Source organism: Protopterus annectens, chromosome 7.part1 (genome assembly GCF_019279795.1).
Source record: "Protopterus annectens isolate FY-2018-M chromosome 7.part1, PAN1.0, whole genome shotgun sequence".
NCBI classification, from domain to species: Eukaryota; Metazoa; Chordata; order Ceratodontiformes; family Protopteridae; genus Protopterus; species Protopterus annectens.
This window is the reverse complement of record NC_056740.1, coordinates 222225653-222249811: the sequence shown is the minus strand read 5'-3', so window position 1 is coordinate 222249811 and position 24159 is coordinate 222225653. Positions and strand designations below refer to the sequence as shown.

General features: G+C 39.7%; 1 protein-coding gene across 1 annotated transcript in view; it reads right to left on the bottom strand.

The window, feature by feature from the left end:
- SPG21 (SPG21 abhydrolase domain containing, maspardin) overlaps window positions 1-23625 on the bottom strand; it is a gene marked incomplete in the record, with an annotated part of 640586 nt that extends 616961 nt beyond the window's left edge. The window contains 1 exon segment of the mRNA XM_044078676.1: window positions 23535-23625.
- Window positions 23626-24159: the final 534 nt, after the last annotated feature.

Genomic DNA, 24159 nt, shown 5'->3' with positions numbered 1-24159 from the left:
TTACTACTCTTGTGCCCAGCTCCGAACCAGAGGATACACAAATGTGACACTTTGATGGGGAAGGTGCCAACTCAGTCTGCTGAGGCTAGGGCTCTCTCCATAATCTGGGAGAAAGACCCACCCTAAGAGGGATGGGAGCCCAGAACAGAAAGACAACCTTAGAACAGAGGTCACACGCAGCTCCAATGAGCCACCTCCTAGAGTAGGTGCTGCAAGAGGACTTTTAACTGCCACAGCACCAAGAACTATAGATGGCACCACAGAAAAAAAATCTCTGAGCCAATCCAGGGATCCCAGAGCTAGCAGCCAAATCACGGTCAAAAAAAAAAAAAAAAAAAAAAAAAAAAAAAAAAAATCGGCATTGTAGATGTCTGGGTAGTCTCAATAATACACAGCACAGTGGGGGGATTTTGCAGGTGTGTGTATGTCACAGCAAGAGTCCATGCAGTCTTACAAACTAGGCTTTGGTTCCGATGAACAAGTCGGAACCTGAGGACTTTGGAGTCTTAGATTCGTGTACCTTGGGAGATTATGGTACTGAATGGCTCCTTTTCTTTGAATCTGTCCTGAGAGATTTAGAGGTCTCCACCTCAGATAAAGCTTCACTGAATGGGCATTTTAGTAATCTCTTAAGAATAAATTTGTTTCAACTTTCTCTGCAAGGGTGCAAGCACTGAAACCCTTGCAGAGTTCACATGGAGGCTGTATTCAAGATGAGGGACACCCAAGTAGTAAAACACATGAAAGATGCCTATTAGAATTGGGCATCTTTCTGCCACATTCCCTACACTGTTTGAACCCTGTGGTTCCCTTCTGCTTTTCTGCCATTTTCAAGCCAGAAAAAAGGCACACGCACACATATTGAACTTTGCCTTTTATTACATGCCACTGACTCTTTACTTGTTTCATTTGTCTTTTTCTTTCTCTGTCTTTCCCTTTAAATCTAAATACAATTTCTATGTTTTTTTTCCTGTGTTGTGTATTCTTGTGTAGCATTATTATCCAACTCTTTTTCTTGTACAATTCTTTCTTATACTTCGTAATCACATTCTAAATATGAATGTCCTGCTTTACCATGTCTTACATTTCACATATCTTTGCATTATGACCTGCTTGACCATGCAAACATCTTTTTGGTTATATTTATTAAATGATCACTTTTTCCACAGAAAAAACAAGTCTTTGGCTGTCCACTGTACCTCAGAAAACCTCTATTGCCATGCACATTAATAATGCTAGGTATATGCATCACATTGTCATTTTCCATTTTTAAATGTTATTCCACATTTCCAACCCCCAGTCCATAATCCTCTTTCATCATAAAGTTTAGTAGCGCCCATCACTTCTTTACATATGGTCAAAATATTCTCTCAGTTCTTTTGCTCCCATGTCAGTTCTAAACTGAATCAAGATCCTTTGTTTGCCTGAAAAAGGCTTGCACAGCATTCTGAAAATGGAAAGTCTGCTTTCTTTTTATCACAGGCCCACAAAAGGTTTTCCATATACTGGCCAATTTAAAAAAAAAAGTAACAAAAAGCTTCCGTTGATTAAAATGAAGGCTCTTACCTCTTCAGCTTTTACTCCCATAGGTGCAATTACATTGTCCCGTACCTCATATCCGTCCAGGCCTTTTTCTTTAATGCTCAGCCAAACATATTTTTTCTTTACTTCCTGCATCTCTGTCTTCTCCTTAGCTTTTTCCACCGTTTGAGCATAGGACTTTTTCTGGAACCTTCTCTGGCTCTTTTTCCTCCCCCCCCCCCCCATATTATACTAGTTCCACTTTCTGACTCAATCTAGTTAACTAGCTCCTCCTCCTACCATAACTCTCCCAATTTAGAGGGCTGAAATTTTTCTGGCATTTCTGCCATTTCAAATTTTTTTTTCTGTAAATTTTCTTCTGACTCCCATCTCCACCAGCATATTTAGCTCCATCATCTTCCCGATCTCCTTCATTTTCAACACATTCAACTTCCAAACTGCCTTGGCTCTCAGCAGCCATGTTCCTCCTGGCTGCCTCTCTGTGGTTGGACAGGGGAAAAAAAAAAATCAGGATGTGTAACACCAATCTCCCCTACTGTAAAGAGTAGGGTTTTTTTTTTTTTGGTGGTGGGGGGGGGGTATATACATTTACAAGTCCCCATACATCATAAACTTCAATTTAAGCATTCCCACCCACTCTTATCCACAACCAAAATATTTTCTCAGGAATCTTTGTCAAAGTCAGTTTTCCATTGTATTTAATTTCACTTAGTCTTGTGTCATAATCCAAGAAACCAGTTATTCTGTTCATTTTCTTCACGTTTTCATGCACCATAATAACCACATTCTATTATGTTCATATTTATTTGCTCAAAATTTTAACAAACGTCTCACACTATTATATTTACATGTTTCTTTCCACAAATTAACTATTCCATATTTCAGAAACACATGCCAAGTAGTCTCAAACTCTCTACATTTACTACATACTCTATCTTGAATTTTTTTGTATGGTATATTTGCCTTAACCAGCAATTTTCTAACAGTCAATCTCCATAAAAAATCATTACATTCCTTAATATTTTTATAGCTTTTACATGTCATCATTACAGCTTCTTTCTTATCCAATTCTAAATCTTTCCACGGATCAATGCAATAAAATGCTTTTACATTTAAATACCATTCCTTTCTATTTCTCATTTTTTTTTTACACACACAAATTTGTTTTGGTACTCATTTCTTCATTCACAATGCTTTTACTTTTTTTTTTTACTTCCATTCCTTCCCACAATTCTTTGTATTTATAATACAGTATCCCCACAATTCTTTGTATTTATAATACAGTATCATTTCTAACAAGTTTTTTTCCCTTCACAATTCCTTTCAATACCTTATATAAAATTTAAAGGTGCTGTATGTACTACTGGGTTTAACAAGCCTCCTTCTCATATAGAGAATCCCTCTCTTAACTGGGATTCAGTCTAGAGCCCCATTTAAAAGAAAATACAATCATTAGTTCCTTTTCATACTTGGTAAGAATCATTTAGATATTAGCAACATAAGCAATTTACAAAGGAACATATGAAGTTACTAAGTTATTGGTCCCGAGGCCCTTACATGCCTAGCCAAGACTTCAGCCCATGTTCCGACAAATCAGCACCCAATGCCCCTGTGTAGCAGGGACACCGGTGGAATCCCAGGGGTGTACTTTCTGATCCCCATTTAGTTAACCAGGTTGCGCTTAAAAAGGGTTAATGAGGTACTCTGACGTGGAGAGGGAGTCTATTCCACAGAAGGGGGGAGTGTCTGGGACACAATCTGTCCTACCAACAAGTCTTATAGATATCACAGACCAGGTTGAGGTCACTCAAGTGGAATCTGACTTGCGGATATGCAGTAGTCCCATTAAGGTGAGGTCTGAGATTGCTTTGCATGCTAGAAAGAGGTCACCTCTGAAGAGTCTGTAGGAAACAGTAGAGGGGCAGAGCTTTTAGCCAATCTGTGTAGGAATGATGTTTAAGGCCCTGGATTCTCCTGGTGAGGAACTCTGGTCTCTCCAGCTGTTGCATGTGCTTTGTAAAGTACACTGTATTTAATAATGGGTCTTAAGGGAAGATTTCATACAGGGATGTTATGACCTCCTTGTCCCTGGATGAGATACCCTTCCTAATAAGGCGGGCCATATGGAAAGCTTTCTGTACAGTGGAGTCAATATGGTGGTCAAAAGTCAGTTTGATATCAACCTGGGTGCCCAAGTCTCTCACAACCAATTGCATGCTTAGGACCTTGTTATTAATGTGATAATTTGTGGGGACGTCACTATCCCCAAAGGGGATGATGATGGATTTTTTGGCAGTTTGATGCCACGTTTCTGGTGTTCAAGTGTCTTTTTCTGTATATGAAAATCTGGTGTTCAAGTGTCTTTTTCTGTATATGAAAATCTATACGATTTCCAAAAAATAGTTATATCCTTTAAGTACATTATTCCATTGTCTGTAGTCATTTCCAAATATTACTCCTAATATATCTATATTTTCCATTGAACTCAATACCCGCTATCATACCTTCAAAACCAAATCCTTTCTTTATACTTAAATCATTTTTAATTTTATACCAATTCTTCATTTTTAAATACAATATCTACAAAATTGTCAGTGTTACTTCCTTCATCATTTTGTATCCGCTACTTGACAATTTATTCAAATTTCCTTCATTATTACATTCATAACTAATGAAAAAATTACACTAGCTGGCATCCCTGCCTTATTCCACATTCTATTTTTATTCATTCCCCAATCCAGCCATTTACATTTAGTTCCCTTCATAAACAGATTTTATCACTTGTAACATTTTTTGCTTACATTATATGCCTACAAAATTCCCCATAATGACTGGTATCCCCTATATTCAATGTATGTAAAGCCCATCATAAACCTTCACTTCTACATTTCTGTGATATGGATAATAAATAATTGATAAGAACTCTACTTCCTTTTCTTACAAATACATTTTGGTCATATATTCTATTTTTTGTAACCTTATTCTCTTAAAAAAATTATAATCCATATTATTCAGTGTTACAGGTCTCCCCCATTTGTTTACCTCCTTTTCCTTTTTTCAATAGGAATTTTATAATGCCTGTACATAATCTAATTCCAGATTCTAACCATTCATAACTTCTATATAAATTATTTTTGTCACTCTGTTTCTTTATAGAAACCACATTTAATTCCATCCAGTCCTGTTGCAGAATTCCAATTTTTCATAGTTTTTTTGTTCTAAATACTTTCACATTAAAAAAATATTGTTCTACGTTTTCTTCTCTTAACAAATAATTCTAATACCTTTTATTTCATATAGTCCCCTTTCCGCTGTCTTATTTGCTTACCTTTCTTATATTTTAAATTCTCTTTATTTTTCCTTCTTTTATCATTTTACTCATATATGGTGCTACATCTTTCTTTCCTTGTAACAATACTTTTTATAAAAACAAAAAATAATCCTTGTTTTCCAGCCTCTCCTCGTTTAGACCAGTTTACAGGCATTGCTGTATTCTGGGCTGTGGTGTAGTTCCTGTGTTGTCCATTACCTTACTTGGATAGAAGGAAGTTTCTTTGCTCACCAGTGGGAGTGGGGAGCCTTGAGCAGCCTACCTGTCCCTGTAGGAAGTGACCTCAGCACAAGGCATGAGAATTGTATTTACTACTGCTTTTGCTAATTTTCTGAAAAAAAAAAAAAAAATTCATCTGCTTTTACTGTACCTGTGTTTCTTCCTACTTTATTTTGCTTTTGCGTCATCTTAAAAGTTCTCAATTGTATTTATTACTGCTTGGTGTAACTCATTCTAAGCCTTTTAGTTTAAACACTTGGGCTTCAGACCGGTTGTTTTACATTGAGAGGGTTTGTGGTCTGCACTGTAGTGGCAGAACAGGTAGCTTACATCCTTCTAAGTTGGGAACTGCTGACTGAGGGCTCAGTGTATGTTATTCTAAAAGTGTATTAATTCTGGTTTAAGCACTTGGGCTTTCAGGCCAATTATTTTACATTAAGAGGGTTCGTGGTCTGCACTCTTGTGGGAGGAGAGGCTGGACTCTGCCCTTCTGAGCTGGGAATTTCTGGTTAAAGGTTTATAGTGCCTGAATATTTGAACTGCATCTTACTGAAATTGGTACACCTTGTTTGCTGTAGCATAGACTAAATCCAGGCCTGCTGAATGTAGCTTTGTTTGTATGCTTGTTATTTCCCTGGAATGCTAATTCCACCTAAAACACGGCTTCTCAGCGCTTCTGTGGATCCCTAGTGATATCTGCATTGCTTACTGTACTTATTTCCTTGCTTCGCTTGAAAGAAAGTTACCGTTTGTCGTTTTTGCATTTAAGTTACCTGTAACACATTGCACTTGTTACCTGGCACTTGCTCACTAAAGCAATTATAAGTCAGCACTAAAAATTAAAAGCACTACACCCTCACTCCCCATTGGCCCTTGTTTTCAATTATAAAGGAATTCACAATATTATTCTAGCATGTCCAAAGGTCAGTTGTCAATCTCCTCTCCGGTCCAGCTGGTGAATATGGGAATCTTGAGGCAATGTTACAACTGCCTCATGTACACAGACAACCCTCTCCTCCTCCCAACAAATTCCAACACATGTGAGAGATGCAACCATATAGCCAAACTGTACTGGCATAACCAGTCAGGAGGAGAAGGAAACCACACTCACTACAATTCCAGTCTCACATAGACCTACCACAACAGCAAACCAAACACATAATCACACAAAAACATACTCGGAGGCTCTAAATAAAGATCTGCCTAAACAGCAGAGACCTCCAAAGCAGACACCAAAGCAACCGCTACCCCAAAACAAAAACACGTGCAACACATATCTCACAAAGCCAGTGTGCCGAACAGTCACAGCCCTTAAGGCTAAACAACACACCTGGTACACTTGTAATAGGTGACTATTGTTAGGCACACTGACGTCCCGCTCACAAGGCTGAACAAGGAGAAGGTCACGGTGAGCAGCCTGTCTGGCACTAGGATCCGCCACATAACACAAGCACTCAGGTCACTCCAAGGCAAGTACAAATATGACTCAGTCATTGTCCATGCTGGTGTGAATGACCTGAGACGTACCTCCCTGGACTACATGAAGAGAGACATAGAGGAGCTCTCTGAGCATGTAGCCCAGGCTGGTATGACCCTGACCTTGAGTAGCATCTTACCCTCACTAAGAATGATGCCACAATATGAAGACAAGATGATCAATTTCAACAATTGGCTTAAGTATTGGTGTCATTCAAAGGGGATCCAATGCCTGTCAGCTTGGGATGATATGCACGACAAGCCACGATGCTTTGCTAGGGACGGCTTGAACCCGTCACCCCTGGGCTTTCGGATATTGGCAAAGGCTCTTGCTACCCCCATAGTGCCTTTTTAGGCAAGGCTCAAAAGACAAACCCACCTCCATAGGTATCACAAGGGATAAGAAACTAAGAGTAATGCTACTCAACGCCAGAAGTCTAAACCTCAAGATGCACGCACTCAAAACTCTCCTTAGCATGGAGAACATAGATATCTGTGCAGTAACAGAAACCTGGTTCAGGACTCCCGAGAGCACCCCAGCACTACCAGGTTATACCTCATACCATGCTTCTTGGCCCCAAAACTTGGACCAAACCACAAAAGGAGGGGGAGTATCGATATTCATCAAAGATACCCACACCTCCAGGTTGGTGGCAAAGCACGAAGCATCAGAGACTATCCATGTGCAACTAACAGTGGGTAAAACTGCCTTCCAGTTTATAGCCTGCTACAGACCACCCTCCCAAACTCAGGAACCCCACTCGGCCTTCCTGAGAACACTGGAAAATATGAAGGTCTCTCCGAACACCATTATATTGGGTGACTTCAACTACCCAAACATAGACTGGGAGCATTACTCTAGCTCCAACACCCTTGCCCAAAGGTTCCTAGAATTCATAAACTCAAATGCTATGGAACAACTTGTTACCACTCGCACAAGAGGGGAAAACATACTGGACCTGATCATCACCAACATGGGGACTCTATGCTCCAGAGCAGAAGTGTATCCCTCACTGGCAAAATCAGACCATAAACTGATCTCACTGGATATTCACATCCCGACCCCAACCCCTGCCCAGAAAACCACAGTGAAAAACTTCTCTAAAGCAAATTTCACACTCCTCAAAACCGAGGTGGAATCCTTCAAAGCCCCCGGGCCTGTGGAAAATACAGCCCAGACCGCAGAATCCTTTATAAATGCATTCTATGAACACCTTCAGGAATGCATGGATCATGCAATCCCAAATAAAACCAAGACCCAATCCTCCAAAGGCAGACGACCTGTCTGGTGGACCCCAGTCATAAACAAACTATACAATAGAAGAAGGAAGCTAATACATGTAGAGCAAAAAATCCAAAATGGGACGGCATCTCGATCAGTAGTAGCAAAAAAAAAAGTAGCACTCATAAAATCGTCGTCAAAGAGCCGAGAGAAGAAAAAAACACAGGACACTAAGGATAATCTTCTTTATTTTTTTTTATGTTATGTTGTGGGTGGGAATTCCCAGATATGCGCAGAATTAGTCCAAAATGACAAAAAATACACCGAACCCACAGACATTGCCAACATCCTAGCTGACAGGTTCAGCACAAACTTCTCCCTCCCCACCAAAAGGGCAAATATCTATCCCAGCAGAGTGCTGCCCCCCTGACATCTCAGATGCTCAGGTGGGAGCCGCCCTGTCCAAAGCAAAAAACACAGCATCAATGGGACCAGAAGGTGTCCCAGGCTGCGTCCTACATGAACTCCAAGAAGAGCTAAACCCAAACATAAAACTACTGTTCAATCTCAGCCTTACTACAGGATATGTACCCAAAGAGTGGCGGACGGCAACAGTGGTCCCTCTCCACAAAGGTGGTGCCTCAACGGACCCTGGAAACTATCGCCCCATAAGCCTGACTAGCTTGGTCTGCAAAGCTATGGAAAGGATCATCATGGAACTCATAAATAAAGATATTGGGGACCTACAGACACTGGATCCTACCCAGTTCGGCTTTGTTAAGGGCAGATCCTGCCTCTTAAACCTGGTTGACTTCTTTGAAACAGTCACCAAGGCCATTGACGAAGGGAAGGTGGTCCACACAGCCTATCTGGACCTCGCAAAAGCCTTCGATACAATACCCCACTCGGGCATTATAGATAAGCTCACCAGCTTAAATATAAACCCCTATGTCACCAGATGGGTTGCAAACTGGCTCAAGGACAGAACCCACATGGTTAGAATTGCTGGAACCATGTCAGACTCCAAACCAGTTACAAGTGGCGTCCCACAAGGCTCAGTCCTGGGACCTCTCTTGTTTGGTATATATCTCTCAGAGGTACAGGCCAACACAGAAGGACTGTGGCTGACCCAAGTTCGCAGATGACTGCAAACTGGGCGCCATAATCGACTCTCCAGCCGACACAAGCATCCTCCAAAAGGGCCTCATAGAAACAGACAACTGGTGCCAGAGCCATGGCTTCAAGCTATAGTCATCCCCTTTGGCAAAAACAAAGTGCCCACAAATTACCACATAGGTGGTAATCCATTAAGTACAGATGAAGTAATTAGGGACCTGGGGACCCAAGTTGATAGCAATCTCTCATTTGGCAACCAAGTGGCCAAAGTGGTTAGAAAAACATTTTATATAGCCCACCTAATCATGAAGGGATTCACATCTAGATTAGGGGAGGTCATCGTGCCTCTTTACTCATCTTTCATCAGGCCCATAATAGAGTACAATGCCCCTTTTGGGATGTACCTTACCAAACACCTGCAGCAACTGGAAAGACCCCAAAAGTACCTCACCAAGAGGATCAAAGGGCTCAAACAGATGCCATATGCTGCCTGGTTAAAGAAACTCCAGCTCTACTCAGTGACATACCGCCTGCTCAGAGGTGACCTGTGCCTGACGTATAAGGCCATGTCCAACCCGGAATTAAGAAACATGCTGCACCTCAAAAAATCCAAATCCCATCGAGCTACATGCTCGAGAGACTTGAACCTCAGCACTGAAATAAATAGGACATGCTGGAGGGACAGATTCATAACCCAGAGGCTCCCTTTACTCTGGAATAAAATCCCAGTCCAGATTAGGCAGAGTCCCTCATCGATTCTCTTCAAGAGGAGTCTTGATGAGTGGATGGGGGATCGTAGGTTTACCCCGGGTATCACTTCTGTGTCAGTTAGACAGAGGCACAGTATACTAACCTCGAAAAAGGGCATAGCAAAATTAATTTAAAATGGGTGGCGAAAGCCAAACACACTCTGGCTAGGCTTGTAAATGCCCTAAGGCAGATAGCCTAGTATGAACCTATGAACCCAAGAGCTGTAGTAATTGGTTGTTTTGGACCATTTATAGCCGTTTTGAAATTCCCTGTTTAAAATCAGTGTTTGCACGGCCTTGCGCAGCACCGGTTAAACTTCTTCTGGCTCCGCCAAGTCTGCTCTTCAAATTTTCCCTTAAGGAAGCTCTACTCTTAGTATAATCAGACTACTCGCTATATTATAAGCCTAGCACTTGTTCTCAAAACTTCTCTACTAAGTAAGCACTACATCCACCTACCACCCCTGTGAATATCCACTTCCCTTAAAGGCACAGCACTCCCTTATACTATTCTAGCATGTCGAGTGGTAGATTACAGGCATCGTCTCCAGTTCAGCTGGTTAATCTGGGTATCTTGAGACAATGCTACAACTGTCTCATGTACACAGACAACCCTCTCCTTCTCCCAAACACAAATACATGTGAGAGATGCAACTATATAGCCAAACTGGAGGCTGAACTCTCTCAACTCAGGGCTGGCATGACCAGACAGGAGGAGATGGTAACCACACACACACACACCAAACCCAGTCCCACACAGACCTACCACAACTGCAAACCAAACACATAAAAACACAAAGACATAGTTGGAGGCTCTAATAAAAAAACTTGCCAAAACACAGAGGCTCCCAAAGCAGACATCCAAAAAGCCACCACCTCAAAACAAAACAAAACACACGCAACACATACTTCAATAAATCAGTGTGTCAATCAATCACAGCCCTTAAGGCCAAACACCATGCCCGATACACTAGTAATAGGTGACTCTATAGTCAGACAGACACACTGATGTCCCGCTTACCAGGCTGAACAAGGAGAGGGTGACTGAAATGCCTATTGGGAGCTAGGATCCGCCACATAACACACGCACTCAGGTCACTCCAAAGCAAGTACAAATATGACTGTCATTGTCCATGCTGGCATGAATGACCAGAGACGTACCTCCCTGGACTACATGAAGAGAGACAGAGGAGCTCTCTGATTATGTAGCCCAGGCTGGTATGACCCTGACCCTGAGCAGCATCTTGCCCTCACCAAGAATGATGCCACAATACAAAGACAAGATGATCAGCTTTAATAATTGGCTCAAGTACTGGTGTTATTCTAAGGGGATCCAATGTCTGTCTACCTGGGATGACATGTTGGACAAGCCACGCTGCTTCGCAAGGGACGGCTTGCACCTGTCACTACTGGGCTTCCGGATATTGGCTAAGGCTCTTGCCACCCCCCACAGTGCCTTTTTTAGGCAAGGCTCAAAAGACAAACCCACCTCCTTAGAAAACAAAAATGGAAAAAAAACTAAGGGTAATGCTGCTCAACGCCAGAAGTCTAAATCTCAAGATGCAGGCACTCGATGCACTCCTCAGCATGAAGAACATAGACGTCTGTGCAGTAACTGAAACCTGGTTCAAGGCTCCTGCGAGCACCCCAGCACTACCAGGCTATACCTCTATCATGCTTTTCGGCCCCAAAACCCGGGCCGAACCACAAAGGGAGGGTGAGTGTCCATATTCATCAAGGATACCCACACCTCCAGGTTAGTAGCAACACATGAAGCATCAGAGACCATAGAGGTGCAACTAACCATAGGCAAAACTGCTACACAACTGGTAGCATTTTACAGACCACCCTCCCAATTTCAGGAACCCCATTCAGCCTTCCTGAAGATGTTGGAGGATATGAATGTATCACAAAATACCATCATACTGGGAGACTTCCACTACCCAAACATAGATTGGGTACATTATTCTAGCCCTAACACCCTAGCCCAAAAGTTCCTGGAATTCATAAATTCAAATGCACTGGAACAACTAGTCACCTCTCCCACTAGGGGAGATAATATACTAGACCTGATCATCACAAACATGGGGACAAAATGCTCCACACCGGCGGTATACCCCTCACTAGTGAGATCTGACCACAAACTAATCACCCTGGATATACATATCCCACCTCCACCCCCAGCACAAAAGACCACAGTGAAAAACTTCTCAAAAGCAGACTTCACTCTTCTTAAGACTGAGATGGTATCCTTTAAGCCCACTGGGCCAGTGGATACCACACCCCACAATGTCGAATCCTTCACAAATGCTTTCTATGGACATCTCCAAGAATGCATGGATCATGCAATCCCAAATAAATCCAAGTCCCTCTCCACCAAAGGCAAGCGTCCTGTCTGGTGGACCTCAGCCATTAACAAATTGTATAACAAAAGGAGGAAGCTACTGCATGACAGAGCAAAATCCCATAAAGGGAAGACATCTCTGATCAACACTAGCAGAAAACTACGTTCTCTCATAAAAACATCCAAGGTCAACTTCGAGAGAAAAATCACTAAGGACACTAAAGATAACCACAAAGCCTTCTTCAGCTATGTTAGAAACCTGGGTGGAAACCCTCAGATATGCTCAGAGTTAGTTCACAACAACAAAAAAAAAAATACACTGAACCCACATATATTGCCAACAGTCTGGCTGACAGGTTCAGTGCAAATTTCTCCTCTCCCTCACCCCCAAAAGAAGAAATACTTATCCCAGCTGAATGTAATCTCCCTGTCATCTCAGATGTCCAAGTGAGAACTGCCCTCAACAAAGCTAAAAAACACAGCATCAATGGGACCCAACGGTATCCCGGGTTGCGTGCTACGTGAACTCCAAGAGGAGCTAAACCCGCACATAAAAATGCTAATTTAACCTTAGCCTTACTACAGGATATGTACCTGAACACTGGCGTACAGCAACAGTGGTCCCACTCCACAAATGGGGTACCTCTACAGACCCTGGGAACTACCGCCCCATAAGCTTAACCAGCCTGGTCTGCAAAGCTATGGAAAGAATCATTATGGAACTCATAAACAAACAGAGACATTGGGGACCTGCAGACACTTGACCCCACCCAGTTCGGCTTTGTAAAGGGCAGATCCTGCCTTTTGAACCTGGTTGACTTTTTCGAAACGGTCACTAGAGCCATTGATGAGGGCAAAGCAGTCCATACAGCCTACCTGGACTTGGCTAAGGCCTTCGACACAATACCCCACTCAGGCATCATAGATATGTCACTAGATGGGTTGCAAACTGGCTGAAGGACAGAACCCATAAAGTTAAAATCGCTGGAGCAATGTCAGACTCAAAGACAGTCACAAATGGTGTCCCACAGGGATCTGTCCCGGGACCCCTCTTGTTCGGCATTTATTTCTCAGATGTTAAAGCAAACATGGGAGGGTTGTGGCTGACCAGTTCGCAGATGACTGCAAACTAGGCGCCATAGTCGATACGCCAGCGGACACATACATCCTACAAAACGGCCTCACAGAAACGGACAACTGGTGCCGGAGTCATGGCCTTAAACTAAATGCCAAAAAATGTATAGTCATCCCCTTTGGGAAAAACAAAGTACCCACAAATTATCACATAGACAGCAACCCACTGAGTACGGAAAAAGTAATCAGAGACCTAGGGACCCAAGTCGACAGCAACCTCTCATTTGACACCCACATTGCCAAAGTGGTTAGAAAAACATTCTACCTTGCACACCTCATCATGAAGGGTGTCACATCCAGATCCAAGGGTGTCATTGTACCCCTATACTCCTCTCTCATCAGACCCATGATTGAGTACAATGCCCCATTTGGTATGTACCTCACCCGGCATTTGCAACAGCTGGAGAGACCACAAAAGTACCTCACCAAGAGAATCAAGGGTCTCCAACATATGTCTTATTCTGCCAGACTAAAGAAACTCCAGCTCTATTCAGTTGCATACCGCCTGCTCAGAGGTGATCTCTGCCTGACATACAAGGCCATGTCCAATCAGGAACTGATGGACATGCTCCACCTCAAAAAATCCAAATCAATCAGGACCACGAGAGCTAAAGACTTAAACCTCAGCACAAGTATGAATAGGACATGCTGGAGGGATAGATTCATAACCCAGAGGCTTCCCATGCTCTGGAACAAGATCCCAGTTCATGTTAGGCAGAGCCCCTCACTGACTCTTCAAGAGAAATCTGAGTGGATGGGAGATCGTAAGTTTACCCCAGGGGTCACATCTGTGTCACTACTAGACAGGGGCACAGTAAAACTAATTCTATTATATAAGGGGACCTTCACTGTGTCACTACTAGACAGAGGCACAGTATTCTAAATCTATTCTGTGCATTTTTTGGGGTGGCGAAAGCCACATCACTTTGGCTAGGCTTACAAATGCCCCAGGGCAGATAGCCTAGTACTAAACTATGAAACTATAAGAAGTTAATTTTAATTTAAATCAATCTTATACATTTCTCTTTGCATAAAATGATTTTTTAAGTCTCTGAATGTTTTGCGACTTCTTTTTCTTTTCTTTCTTGTCTATTCTAAAACACTTTATATTTCTCTTTAAAATTAAGCCAAACAGTCCAATTCTCAAAATTCTCATATCCAAAGTTACACAAACATTCAAGAATACACCTCTTAAGATTTTTCATACTGTTCGCATTGATTCCTCTTATTTTCTCAAAGCATTATATAATTTTCTTTTCCTTTAACTCTTTTCCCATCGAACTCTTATTTCTTACTGTACGACAGTTGTTTCCTCTGCACTTGCCTCCTGTTTCTTTTTACTTTCAACTTCGTGTACAACCTCAATCACACCTTTTTGCACATTTTTCGTATAACATTTTCTCTTGCTTTCTCCTGTATAACTTCATTTTCTTGCACATTAATTTTGCATTATAGCCATGAATGACCAGTATTGCCACATTTTTTGCACTTCTCATTTGTTTACATTATGCACTGTTTTACCACATAATCCATCTTTTTTTTAAACCATTCATTGATTAAGTGATCATTTTTCCTCACAAAAACAAGTCTTTTGTTAACCCCTGTATTTCATAGAAACCCCCATTACCATGAACATTAATGCAAGGTACACGCATAACATTATCATTTTCAGCATCTCCACAGTCCCCATCCCCCAATCCACAGTCTTCTTTCATCATATAGTTTTGTAGTGTCCATTATTTCTTTACATATAGTTAAAATGTTCTCCCAGTTCTTTTGGTTCAACTTCACTTCTAAACTGGATCATTATTTTTTTTTCGTCTTTGCACCACATATTCTGACAATGGATAGTTTTCCATGGCCTGCCAGGTCTCAATTAAAATAAAATGATCTTACCTCTTTTGCTTTGACACCCAGAGGTGCTATGAGTGTCCCAAATGTCAAACCTGTCCAAACTTTATTCTTTTTTTACTGATCACACATACTGTATCTTTGTTTTCTTCCTTCCTTGTTCCTTCTCCAACAGTTTGCGCATAAGTTTTGTCTCAAACTTTTTCTAGCAGTCTTTTTCTTCGACTTTTTCCATGATGTCACTCCATGAACTTGCGGCTCCATTTTCTGGATCAGTTTGATTTACCAATTCTTCCAAATAAATCATCCCACAACCCCCGACTGAAGGGTTGTAATTATGCATTTTTCATAGGTAACTGTCACTCCTTCAATCTTCTCTGAAAGTTTTCCTCTTAATCCATCTCCGTTTCAGTTATCATTCTCCTTTTCCTCCAATGTCACTTTTTTCTGCATCCACATAAATCAGAAAAAAAAAAAAAACCTTCTGGTAGCAATTCGACCATTACAATTACATTTTCAGCAACTTTCACTCCAGTTTCAGCAAAAGCTGAATCAGCCATGTTTTCTCCCCGTTCCTCCTGGCTGCCTCCATGCCTGGACAGGAAACAGTCAGGATGTGGAACACAAACTCCCCCCAACCCCCCAAACTACCAAGAATAGGGGAAGTTCCCAGATGTCCTGGCCAAATTTCCCCTAGTAGTATAACTGTCACTTTGGATCCAAATAAAAAAGGTCTTACTAGCCTAGTGGAACTAACCCCATCAACAATGAATGACTGACTGACTGACTGACGTGTACTAGCCAGGACCGTCTTCAACTCACAGATGTAGACTGTCATGAACTGGCACTAGTACTATTCCTGATTTAAAGGACTATTGTAAACTTGGCTCTCCTGATCTATTCAATATTACTGATCTCCCAAACTGTGAAGCTGCAATACGGTCTACCAAAAAAATGTGATAGCAGCACTTCAAGATTAAGGTCTATGAAGAGGACAACACTATGCTACTTATTACGATGGCAAAGACTGGCAACTAAAGCTGCTATGAATAAACAATGTATACATGTCTTCTGTGTCCACTAGATCAGTTACCAAAGTGTTACGTAATGTCATACAATTTTCAGACATTCAGCAGATTGTAAAGTCCTTCAACAAAGCCTTAATCGAAACCAACACATGCAAAAACAACTCTGGGGAATCACTATTTGCCCATGAAATAGCAAAAATATGGAGCAACCTTCCCCCTGACCACAGACTAGAAAACTCCACACCCTCCATCAAAAGTCTACTTAATAACATACCTCTTCACCAACCATCTATGCAACTGTAAATGACTCCCTCAAGCCTCAACCACTCTATATATAATGGGTCTAACTACTGTTGATTGAAAAGTCACTTAACTGAAAATGAAATTACTAGGACCACTTCACTGAAAGCTCACTTCAATGAAAACTCACTTGACAAACTCATTTAGTTGAAAGTTATAAATGGCATTTTCCCCACTGTAGTGCGACCCTGGAGTTAGTATACAAAAGTAAGGGGGGGGGGTGTGGGGGCAAAGCCACCTACATATCTTGGTTATATATTCTCTTTTTGGAAACAAGTTATTTACTGTACTTGTAAGTATCACTGTGTATAGTTTAAAATGTTGGCTATGCCACCCACAACCCCCAATATGGGGGGGCTATTCCCCCCCCCACACACTGTATACACCAACTCCAGGGCCGCACTACAGTCGGGAAAAGGCCATTTATAACTTTCAACGAAATGAGTTTCAAAGAAATTAAATTACTAGGACCACTTCACTGAAGACTCATTTTCAGTCAAGTGAGTTTTCACTCAACCGTAGTAGACCCATATATTATATATACATACACACACGTGTATATTTGCTCATATGTATATATGGAAACAAACATTTATATACTCTTATTCAATTGTGAAAGATCTTGCAATGCTCTACCAGGTTATCTACTCTCATTGTATATTTTGTACACTTGTACATTCAACCAAAAGGGGTAATATCCTCTTATTGTATACTAACTACTGTAATGTCTACAATCTGTATGCTACTACTCTGTAATGTCTCCTTTGTAAATGTTACTTCTCGCTGTAAACCTAGGGAGTTTTTCGCCCTGGGACTCCACTGAAAATGGACACTTGTTGTGCAGTCAGACTAACCTGGCAAACAAATGTTAAGCCAATAAATAAAATGATTCTCATGTTAACAGACCTACCAGAATACTTAAAGTTAGCATTGTACTGTGCTGTAGTAATCCCTACAGCTTAAAGAAAGGGAAGGAATATATCAAGCAAGAGTACTGCTTTAAGGGTAAACACCCATAAGTAACAGCCACTTGTGGGTGTCACATGGTTCTGCTTCAGCAGTTGCTGCCACACTAGTAACAGAATAGAGGCATCCAGCACATACTCCTGTACTACTGTGCAGAAGACTGGAGTGAACCTAAACAAACATCACAAGTACACTCCTTATGGAGAAAAAAAAACACACACAAACTCAAAATCAGCAAGGATTGCAACAGCTGCACTCTGCCACTGCTTTCTGTGAACATTAAATTCCGCAGTCTTTACAAGTTCAGATACACCCAAAAATAATAGTTCAAGCAATTTTGAGAACTACCCTCTAAAATGCCTGCACGGTGACATTACCGATTCTCCCCAAACTAAATACTATCCATTTACAGAAAAAAAACTCAGTACTTTGTTTCGTAAAGTGGCTAAACTAGTTTGCAATTTTAATTCATTGATGAAAAAAGAGAGTTACAAAGCTAAGGATCTGACAAAGAGACAGAGATGCAAGCCATAGTGAAGACCAATGAAGTCTAAGCAGTGACCCACTGAATAAGCATGGCATTACTACTAGCGACATTACATAGGTGCTCGCAACATAATTTCAATCTGCAGTCGTACAAAGAAATCAGTACTACATTTTAATTCAAACCATATAAAATTAAAATTCTCTTGTTCTCATGATGTTCCCATGACATTTTGGGGGAAAGACTTATCAGTTCTTCAGCTGGATTCTCCTATTATAAACAGGAAGCAGAAAGATTTATTCTGTGAATCCTCCATTTTAATAACTACAAGCCATTAAAACTGAATTAAATTATTAAAGCCATTATCCTAAACAATCAACAGAAACACCAGAACAGCAATAATCAAACGGTCAACTACCGTCAGCTATGTTTATATAAGCTAGCGAGAGAAGCACGGCTCGGACTAAAATAACACTTCAAATTACTTTAATAGTAATGAACATATCTAAATAAAAACGAACTGAGTTAAGCGCTTTCATCTGCTACAATGCAGACTTCATCAGAACAGTTACAATGCATCAGTACACTCCATTTAAAAACTATTTGGCTCCAAATGCGCTTCACTATTTAAAGAGCAAGTGCCTACATTGTTCTTATATAAACCCTTTTAAAAAATTAATAGCCTTTACTCAATATGTTTCAATACATAAATAATTGACAATGTTTGATAATAAATATAATACAACTACATGATCTAAATTTATAAATAAGCATATAATAAAACTATTGATAAAAACTGCTTAAAAATGCTACCATAATCAATACATACTAAAGAATTAATAAAACATAAAAAATGTATTAAAAATGAATTTTGACAATCATATACTATTGCAGTTTGTACTACTATATTAATCCATAATAATAAACTGTGTATGTATATAATTATTTCTTTCCAGAAAAGAAATTATAGCTATATAATCATTTAACCCGGGTTCCCTGGTTGCATCAGTACAAATTTACCAAACTGTCTCCCTTTTACTTAATAATGCTTTAAAATTATCTCCCCAGGTACTAGGATATACCTGATCAATAATAGAAAATGTAAAACTATGTGCTTCATTTTTTTTTTTTTTTTTTGTTATGTGCCTATAAAGTGCATTCTTAGTGTCTTCTGTCCTTATTTTACATAAATGGTCACATATACGTTTACGGAACTCTTTCGCCATTTTTCCTATATAAAATGCAGGACATATTTCACATTTTACCAAATAAATGATATTTCTCGTGTTGCAATTCCCCCTCTTAAATTTTATATACGTCTTATGTCATCCAACCTACATCCTTCACTTTGGTTGATGACAAAGCACTGGTTACAAGACCCACATCTCCTAGTTGGTCCATTCTTATTAATATTCAATATGTCACCAGACCTATGCTGTAGGTATTTATTGATATTCTTACCCATCTTATGTACGAAACCAGGTCTCAAACCCACAATATGTTTTACCTCGTCATCAACAATTAAATAATTCCAATGTCTTATAATAATATTTTTAATTTCATTAATATATGGGGAAATACATCAAAACACATACTCTATTAAATGAATTAGCATCCATAGCCCTTATTCACATTAATATTACTATTTTCTATACCCAAAATAGGGGGGATACTTTTTACCACACTCCCCACTCATTCCAAACATACTTGGACACATCTTCTGATAACCATCTGGGATAACCCCTCTTGGCAAACAAGAGGTGATGAATACCAACTCCTTTTCCATCACCTCAAAATTTGACGACATTCGTGCCGCCCTAATGCATTGCCCTTTAAATATATTCTTAGGATAGTTGTTGGAATATTCTAAATATCCATTTGAGAATGTATCTTTACGATAAATTTCAGCTTGAAATCCACTCTTAGTATGTCTTATGTATGTATCCAAGTAAGACATCCCTTCCATACTAATATTATATGTAAACTTCAAAAACTCACTTGTCTGATTAATATATTCAATGAACTCTTTTATAGCCTCTCCTGGTCCATTCCATAAGATAAACATATTGTCCAGGAATCTACTATAGTAAGATATATATTTATAATACTCACTCTAATAGATATTTATTTTCCCACACCAACATAACCAAATTGGCAAAAATGGGGGCACGAGGCCCCTATTGCAACACCTCTAGTCTGTTTGTAGTATTCCCCTTCAAAATATATGAAATTGTTATCTAACACAATACCCATCATATCAGTAATAAGATTAACACGATCCGATCCCAACTCAAATTAGAGTATTTTCTGAGGCTACAACAAAAATCATCCAATCCTTGATCTCTAGAATACTTGAAAATAAATCCACCACATCAATAGTAATATAGGTTAGTTTTTCTTCCCAGATTTGTGGTGTTAGGTGGGATAAACATAAGATGGGTAAGAATATCAATAAATACCTACAGCATGGGTCTGGTTACATATTTAATATTAATAAGAATGGACCAATTAGGAGATATGGGCCTTGTAACCAGTGCTTTGTCATCAACCAAAGTGAAGGATGTAGGTTGGATGACATAAGACATATAAAATTTAAGAGGGGGAATTGCAACATGAGAAATATCATTTATTTGGCAAAATGTGAATATGTCCTGCGTTTTATATAGGAAAAACGGAGAGAGAGTTCCGTAAACGTATAAGACACTAAGAATGCACTTTATAGGCACATTAAAAATAACAAAATGCACAGTTTTAAATTTTCTATTATTGATCAGGTATATCCTAGTACACGGGGAGGTAATTTTAAAGCATTATTAAGTAAAAGGGAAACAGTCTGGTAAATTCGTACTGATGCAACCAGGGAACCCGGTTTAAATGATTATATATCTATAAAACCATTTCTGGAGCTGAAATTATATACATACACTACAGTTTATGTAAATAGTTGTGGATAATATAGTACAAACTGCAATAGTATATGATTGTCAAAATTCATTTTAAATACATTTTTTATGTTTTATTAATTCTTATTTAGTATGTATTGATTATGGTAGCATTTTTAAGCAGTTTTTATTAATAGTTTTATTACATGCTTACTTATGAATTTAGATCATTTAGATGCATTATATTTATTATCAAACATTGTCAATTATTTATGTATTGAAACATATTGAGTAAAGGCTATTAATTTTTTAAAAGGGTTTATAAGAACAATGTAGGCACTTGCACTTTAAATAGTGAAGTGCATTTTTGGTTCCAAATAGTTTTTTAATGGAGTGTACGGATACATTGTAACTGTTCTGATGAAGTCTGCATTGTAGCAGATGAAAGCGCTTAACTCAGTTGTGTTCATTACTATTAAAGGAATTTGAAGCGTTATTTTAATCAGAGTCGTGCTTCTCTTGCTAGCTTATATTAAACATAGCTGACGGTAGCTGACCGTTTGGTTATTGCCATTATCCTAAACAGATGTATACTACAAGACATTTGTGTCAGTGGTACAAAAAAATTTGTCACATTTTCATTAAAAAGGGTCATACCTAAAAGGCTCACCATGACATCATGAAATGAAGCAGTCTTCATTTAGTGTTAAGTTCTTTATTCTACTTTTAACTTAATGCATCACATACACTTAATAGTTATTACAACTATAACTTATTTTTATTACACTAAAACACGTCGGTCTCTCAACCCAAGACACTTTTTCTATGTATCCCAAGGCCTTTTTTTCACACTGGTAGCAAACATTCATAGTTTGCTGTTAAGATCACATCAGGTTCCTTTACAATGTTTTAAACACAAACGAAGAAGGACAGCTACACAAAACTAACGTTACAGCAAAATAGCTTAACATCCTCACAGAGGTTTACCTACACATACAAGGGTGTTATTCCTTCCTACATAGTGACTAAGAGGCAGGTGACATTGTTCTACACAATACTGTTCTGAACACCACCACACTGGCATACTTCTAAGGGTTATTGTATCACATTACTTGGTTCTGTGCAAAGCCTGCCAGCAGTCAGTTACTGAGCCCTGCCCCCAGACAAGAGAAACTAAGATGTCAAATTACCTAGGTGTATCTCCCCCTCCTAGGATGGGCTGATGTCCCCACCATACCTCTCAACCTCTTAGTGCAATAAATATGGATAAAATCTACAGGTAAAGATTTTAAATATCGTTCTTTTAAACTTTGCTAGAGTAACAGGATTTGTAATAACATACATTTTTTTATATGAAGTCCGATAGTCAAACGTATATCATTTTGTGACTTCAGTCCCCAGATCATCCTAGCGATTTGCCAGAAAACCACAAATATAAGAGGAATAGACCACAAATATGAGGCAAAATCTGTACATTCTCTGCAAAAATCACAGCAGAGGAGATATGCATCCCACCCGGAAGGCTTTTCTGTTCTTTGCACATACAGGTTTTGCTTTTGCCTCCCTCTTGACTGCTTTAATTATAGAGGCAACAATAAAATTCATTTTGAAATCAACTTGATTCACACCAGTATGCCCACTTTCCACGTAGCTACACTGTGTCACACCCAAATGACTGGCGGAGCACGTTACCCCAAACCCATCTCAGCAAAACATGGATTTATCTGTGACGAGAAAGAGGGCGAGGCTGCTGTAGCAGGTACCAAATCACAGTGAAAACGTGAATTCAGCTGGGCCAACAATGTTCACGTTTCTTCAGCACCTTAGTTATTAAGCAGTCAAAAATAACTGCATAAACAACTGCTACAACACACCATACTTCTCCAGTGTTTCTGTATACCACCTTACTAAACCGTTTGGTGTTCGCGTACTTCTCAACCTCTTCGAGCAAGAAATCTGCACAAAGTCACAAATAATTGTGTGTGTGTGTGGGGGGGGGGGCTAAAATAGGGACACTTTATAAATACTACACTTATGGGTTTTGTATTACCATGAAATTTGTAAATGATATGACGTCCGAAACCAAAATGTGTGCCATTATTTTCTGACTTCAATGATTTGCAAAAAAGCACACACTAGGAGAAACAGACCAAATCTGAGGCAAAAATCCAGACAGTTAAGAGGTAAGGCTCTGACTGACTGGCAGTTAAAACACTGCACACGATTTTAATGCCTGAATTCGTGTCAGATAACCAAGAGGTATGTGCTATGCATTTAAAAACGTATTTCCAGCATTCACAGCTCGGACTTCACCATCCATTGCCCGTTTTGTGACAGAATGCAGCTCTACATTCACAAACAGCGTGCTGAAGCCCCGTGTATTGTCACATGAACAGACTATAAAGCCCGTACGTACGAGAAGCGATGCCGTTTTACTTCTCTACAGCAAGTCTCGTGACACAGAGCAAAATGTTACAGAAACCGATAGCATCAACACTAAAAGAATACGGAATCTCCAGCGAATGTAATACAAACAATTTCTGAGCTACAGAAAATCATTTCAACCTTACACACCTCTCCTCTAAATTACGCTTTCAACACAATAAAACAAGTCACACCGCAAGACTTCCTTGAATTGAATACATCTCAAATAACTGACAGTAAGCGTAAAGGGAGTGAACCTGCTGCTTTAACTCTGGCCCGGTCTCCTTTTTTTCTAAACAATTACAACCTCATTTCTTATTAGTGTGTTAGTGCAGCTTCTTGGTTTACAAAACGTCATCAGTCCTACTGTACACATAAACAAACTTGCCTAACTTACAATTTTAAAGTTTCTACATAAACATTCGCAGATAATTAAAAAAACAGCACTGCTCAACATTCCTCATACTTTCAGACTGTTCCAGTATGAAACATAGAAATTCCAACTTTTCCGCAACAAATGAAAACAATCCGGCAGAGAAGAGCGTCACGCTTACTTAAGTCTGTTGTTACTATCCAAATCCCGCTGTATATTTCGGAGTGCAACAAAACTATCATAAGATTCCAGTGACTTTACAGCGTTAGGACAGGACGTGACGTCACTAGCCACGCTATACATACTGTACCCATCATTGGTAAAGACTCAAACTCATAATAGAGTATGGGATTTGTAGTTTTGATGTGTAAAGAGCACTGGGTTTTCCTACCCTTTTTTGAATTGAAGGGTTACAGATTCCTTTGAAATGCTGAACTTCTTTGTAGAACTGCTATTACAAACTGTACAAACCCATGTCTGTTATAGTTGCAGAAATCGTCACACAAAGCTGCACACTCAAGTATCGTAGATTTCCGGGAATGCTTCTATTTTTTTGCCTCCAACGTTTCCTTCGTTATTCATAAAACATATCTGACAGTCCACGAAGACTAAAATCACTGAATAATGACGTACAGTTACTCACTTGTAGACGTATACTCTTCAGTAGAGAAAATGAAATGTAGTGCGTCTTATTCTGTTGACTCTAAATGAACTTGCC